This window comes from Ixodes scapularis, unplaced genomic scaffold, assembly GCF_016920785.2.
Source record: "Ixodes scapularis isolate PalLabHiFi unplaced genomic scaffold, ASM1692078v2 PGA_scaffold10__122_contigs__length_95168666, whole genome shotgun sequence".
In the NCBI taxonomy this organism is placed as follows: Eukaryota; Metazoa; Arthropoda; class Arachnida; order Ixodida; family Ixodidae; genus Ixodes; species Ixodes scapularis.
The window spans coordinates 78805357-78811356 of record NW_024609836.1 but is presented as its reverse complement, the minus strand read 5'-3'; the positions used below and the strand labels follow the sequence as shown (position 1 = coordinate 78811356).

The 6000-nt window shown below is 48.1% G+C and overlaps 1 pseudogene; it reads left to right on the top strand.

Annotated features, from left to right (window-relative positions):
* The first annotated feature begins 3604 nt into the window (after positions 1–3604).
* LOC115328547 lies at positions 3605–5498 on the top strand (annotated as a pseudogene).
* The last annotated feature ends 502 nt before the right edge of the window (positions 5499–6000 follow it).

Below are 6000 nucleotides of genomic sequence, written 5' to 3'. Positions count from 1 at the left end.
TACGCCTTGTGATTTCGCTCTTCCCTTTCCAGCACTCTTTGCCTCCTAGCCCAGCTCCTTAGATGGTGTTCCATGATCCCCATCCCCTCCCCACCCCCTGAACGTTTCGGTCGGTGCGATGGATTGAGAACATGAGGAAATGCGCCCACTGGTTTCGGTTGCCGGTTTGACGCGTGCCACTTTTTCACCTGTGCTTATGCAACCTCAAGCGTGGCTGGGACTATAAAACTAACTGCTGAAAAGAAAAAAAGGCTACTTTATGCTCCAAGATTACTGGAATTTCATTCCCATGTACCTGGTGAACATAGGAAGAACAGACCCTTTTCAAAACCTAAGCAAGCGACGTTGATGGCCGCCATTTCTTGGACACGAAAGCTGTGATTGGATCGAAGTCCACGTGGAACGCTGTCGTTGCACTCACGTCTATCCACACCAATCACTGACGCGGCGCTTGTTTGCAATGCGTGCTCGGGATCCCCGTTTAAGAAATGGCGGCATTGGACATGCACACACTTATGAAAAGGGTTTATTGTATGGGCCATAGGTAATTAATGGGGAATGTGACGCTTCAAGTCTTTCTGCCCTATGCACTCAGAATGTTGAACAGAATGTTATAGATGCAGGTCTAAACCTTCTACAAAGGGATGTCGCCTTAGATATGTTTTTCAAGACATTATAAGCTTGGTTCTTACACCCCTGCTGGGGAAGTGATGCAACACCAAAAAACAATAATTTTTGACGATGGTGCTGAGAGATCTCATTTTAGCAACATTTATCAAGATCTACATGGTCAATGGCAAATCGCCAAGGCCTTTTCATCATGAAGACATTGTGCAAGCATAGAAATGCTTTCTATCCAGAGGTATCTTCTATAAAGCCAACAATTAAAAATCAACTTACCATATCACAATGTAGGAAGTTTAGGAGCTGCAAAGGATCCATCTCAGCGGGTGCTTTGGCAGCTGCCTTGGCGGATGCATGTCCGACTGTACCAGCTGCTCCCTCCAAAGTTGCAGGTAATGCAGCTGCAGCACCCAAGGTTGCACCTGCGTGGCACACGCTCTGCATCACAGGAGCTGGTGCTGCTGCCACTTGTGCTGTGAAAGATATAAAAAAAACAATATATGACATGTGTCAAAACAGTGTGCAGCACTGTCACAAGATGTGCATGGTGCTACACAAATAGCTGAGAGTGGGGTGGCAAGTATATACCTATTCAATCAACCTCCCCCCACCTTTGAGCAATGCGGCTGCACTCCTGCTCCTCTGTATACAGGGAGAGCAGTGCCACATAACACAATGCTGACTGCAGTTTGGTCCAGCCCATACACAGCTTCTATGACACCGTCAGCCAAAAACTTCACAGGTGTAGTAAGGGTCGTGGCTGTGACATTTATGATGCTGCAGCTTGTCCAAGAGAGTATGTCGAATGCATACCATGCTCCTGCAGTCACGTATTCGTGGTTAAGAAATAGCACGGAATATTTTTCATGAAGAACTACCGCAAAGCTTCGGAACTCAGGAGTGTTCTGGAGAGTTTTACAGATCATAGCTTCTTGACTACACGGCTTGATAGACCATGTAATATGTTTTCGCACTTATGTGATGGGGAGATGCACTAGAATCTATGCAAAAAGTTCGCAGTTCGTGGAGATCAGAGTTCAGAACAGGTGTGACAGAATTCGGCACGACAAATATGCCAATGTCATTATTTATTTTTGCAACATTAAAATGGCTCTGAAAGTGTGACCGGCTACAGTGTGTATTTACGCAAGTCTTGCGAGTGTTCAATGTAGGTACAGCGCCTTGGTTGTGTCCATGTGCGATATATGACAAAATATCATAGAAACCAATAGTGCAAACTTCTCTGAAAACCAATGGGTACGGTAGCGATAGGATGAGAGTGGCACTGTTCACCACTCTCGCCGTTTGTTCGTGTTTGTGTGTTCTACTGACAAGCGCACCGATGGGAAGGCTTTAGCCGTTACTGGGAACACTAAATAAACAAATACAAAATACATATATAACACACACAACAACACTGCATGCAAAAAGTGATGCATTTCTGTTGTCAATTCTGCATTCCGCTTACGAATGAAATGCCCAATTTCCCTACAGGCCTTCATTCCAAGCGAGTGGCATCAGAATTGCTAAAGGCGAGCCTATAAACACAGTCTGTGTTAAAAACAATTTTAGCACCAATAAGTTGCTATTATATTGCCCAATATGCAGAGCACCTTACCATAAACAGCCTTGGTAGTCTTCCATGGAGCCTGGACTTCAGCAGAGGAGACTGTCATCCTGTGTCGTCTCAGGACACTCACATCAGAATGATGAAAGTGAATGCCAACTTCTGCTTGGGAAGGGCTGCAGTTAGTATAAAGGTGAAAACATAGATTAGAATATACAATAAAAATATCGTAGACCACCTTGAAAAAGTGCACAAAAAGACAAGGACAAAAGGACAGGAACACGTAGCATACAGACAGGTGCACACTAGCAACTCAATCTATTGAACACAAAAGAAAATAAGAGAGGATCAGAGAAATCAGAAAGGCTGTGCTCGGAGAACTGAGCACAGCCAGACGAATGTGCGGACACATTGGTTGCCCATACTATGAATAATAAAGGCCTCAAATAATCCTTTTGTACGTTTTTCATGGTATATGCCAATTATTCACGTTTTTTGTAAGGATGACATACACGAGGAGTTGGGCTGATTGCGAAAAGCCTCTGGGTCCAGAGGCCCAGAGGCTTTTTCGGCGAAAAGCAGCCCAAATTAATAGCCAACGCATCGACCGGTGTGGGTGGCCCAAACCTGAAGCTAACCGAACACAACCAAACTAAAAAAAAGCAGCTATCGAACCTTCCCATTCACTTGACTGCAACATTGGTGTTCCCTCCAGTGAAATGCCTCGTCTGTCGTCCTCAGCCCACTGTTGTACATCCTTATAAAGAAACCACTTATCCGTTACCAAGCAGTTGTCACTTTGAATGTGATTCGAGACAGAAAAGAAATCAAAACGTGTTTACGTGATTCCTCCCATCCAAGAAATCGAAAGCACGCGACCGTGTGTTGTGGAGTAAACGAGCTTTCAAGCACGTGATGGAGGGAAACAATCTACTGAGGGACTTCACCACACTAATGAACACTCGGGCAAACATAAGAAATTTTCCGACCTCCGTGAAATTACACTGTTCACCACCGCGCCTACAGCACGTGTCCGCGAAAGCCACCAGAGACGCGGATGGGCGCAGAGCGACCTGGTCCGGCAGGTTCCCGGTTTTCCCGCTTTGTGGCGTCCGTTTTGCTGGAGTCGCGAATGAAACAAAGTTGAAAAGACTCGTATCAACTATAAAAGCCGGAGTTCAGTAAAAATGCGCTTTTTCTCTTCACTTATTCTTCACCCCATTTATCTTGTGCTTTACGCACTAATGCCCTTAATCCACGTTTTGCGAAAATATGGAGTGCGCATGCGCGGTATCTCTGCGCGCCGGACGCCCGGGTTCGAGAGTATGTTGGGAGAGACGACAAACTAGCGAAGCGTGAGACCATAGTGAGACTACGCGACTACGCTACGATTTCGCTGTCGCGTTCCGCGGGATGCCGACGAGCTGCGTGGCCTTTGGCTGCCTGAGTTGGCACCGGCCAGGGGACAAGAAAAGCTATTTTCGATTCCCTTCGAAGAAACTGTTCCCTCATCGAAGAGCTGCCTGGATCCGAGCAGTGAAGCGAGTGCTCCCGTCAGACCCAAACAAGGCTTGGGAGCCAAATAAGGAGTCGCGAATATGCGAGGATCACTTCGTAACAGGTAAGTCACCTTCATCGTACTTTCGAGAAGCACCGGAACTGTAACACGGCCACTTTATCAAACAGGGGAACCATCACTGGACAACAGCCACCCTGACTACGTGCCGACTGTATTCACTTACGTGAAGAACCGGCCGTCGGTCCTCGGCCGCTACGAACGGTGCATGGAAACATCGCTTGTCGACGGGGGGTACGTACTACGTCGTGTTTAGTAATCTCGTGCTGCCTCTTCAGCATGCTCGCACAATTTGACTTGTTAACCGGGCTACGGGTACTGGTTTCGTAGCATCCGCTGTTGATGGGGACGGCGTTGGTAGCTGCCAGCGTCCGCGCCGGCGGCAGTGCATACATCGTGAGCTCAGCTTATCACCACGCTGCGCGACGACCATGTCAGATCGCCGTCAAGTTTCGAGCGTAATACAGTTGATGCGTGTGTATATGAGCCTGCTGGTGCTTCCCCAGGTTTCTTGTTTCCTATGCATTTTTTTCACTGCCCTAGAGAAGTAGCTCATGCAGACCAGTTTGCCACTGCCTTCCCTCTTTTCATTGCATGATGTCTAAGCGTTATGATTAGAGAGGAAAAATCATGACACTGTGTAGAGTCGTCAGATTTATAAATGGTCATAGCTAGGTGGAGATGTTTAGTGCACGTCATAAGATTTCCAAGTTGTGGAAATTATTCTCGTCCACCGCTGAGACGTGCCAGATGCCCTACGTTTGTTTGGCATCTACAACCCCGAGATTTACATTTGCAGGTTTCAATAATAGTATGCATTGGTTATGCAGCACCAATATTGTGTGTTGTGATTGTAACCCTGCAGCTGCTGTCAAAAAAAGGATTGTGGCCCAAATAACCGATTTAGTTCCTGCAAGCGCTCAACATGGGGCACCTCAGCCAGTAGCCGGTTCTTCTCCAGCTGCAGCCCGACCTTCCGCAGCTGCAGCCAGACCTTCCACAGCTGCGGCCGGACCTTCCACAGCTGCAGCCAGACCTTCCGCAGCTGCAGCCAGACCTTCTGCGGCTGCAGCCAGACCCTCTGCGTCTGCAGCCGGACCCTCCGCGTCTGCAGCCGGACCTTCCGCAGCTGCAGCACGACCTTCTGCGGCTGCAGCCAGACCTTCCGCAGCTGCAGTCAGACCTTCTGCGGCTGCAGCCAAACCATCCGCAGCTGCAGCCAGACATTCCGCGTCTGCAGCCAGACATTCCGCGTCTGCAGCCAGACATTCTGCGTCTGCAGCCATACATTCCACGTCTGCAGCCAGACCTTCCGCAGCTGCAGCTAGACCGTCCGCAGCTGCAGTCAGACCTTTTGCGGCTGCAGCCAGACCTTCCGCAGCTGCAGCTAGACCTTCTGCGGCTGCTGCCGGACCTTCCGCGGCTGCAGCCAGACCTTGCGTAGCTGCGGCTCGACCTTCCACAGCTACAGCCGGGCCTTCGACAGCAGCAGCAGCTGGGCCTTCCAGAGCAGCCATCCCACTTGTGGCACAAGCAAGAGCATCCCTGGTCGTTGGTCCCCTTACAGGAGAAAGCAGCATCCCGGAACATTGCCCGCCCCTCCTGGACAATGGCCATGGAGCCCAGACAAGCACTCCATGTGTCCAGCAAACCATCGAAGGTGCTCATGCTTGCTGTTACTTGTGCAGCAGGCAGCTGTCACAGTTCATGTCGCTAAATCATTCAGCATAACTGCTAATATACATACCTGCATGGTTTGTAGTTTTGAACGAAGGAACCTGCTTTATGGTGTCTAAACAGCATACAAATGGGCTGTTACGCAAGATAGACAACCTTTCCAGAACTTTCATCATAAGCAGTTAGAGTAAAGCTGAGCAAAATGGTACGCAAGTTCTATTTAATCTATGACTTCACTATTTTATTTATCTACATGCATTTATCGTTTCGACATTTGGATGAGTATAATATAATATTGCTGGCAAGCAGAAAATGGCCAGTAATTGGAGCCAAAATTCCTCTGTGCTTGAGTGCAAGGGGCTTATTTCAGAAATCTACAGGAATAGCACATATATAATTATTCAGCATAAGAAATAGAGACAAAAACTGTATAATTATGAATTCATTTATGCATATTTCTATTTTACAGAGATCGAGCACGAGGACAATCTTGGTCAGTCCGTGATGTCTGGGACGCATGACGGGTGCAGACTCAAGATTGCACAGATGCAGCAGC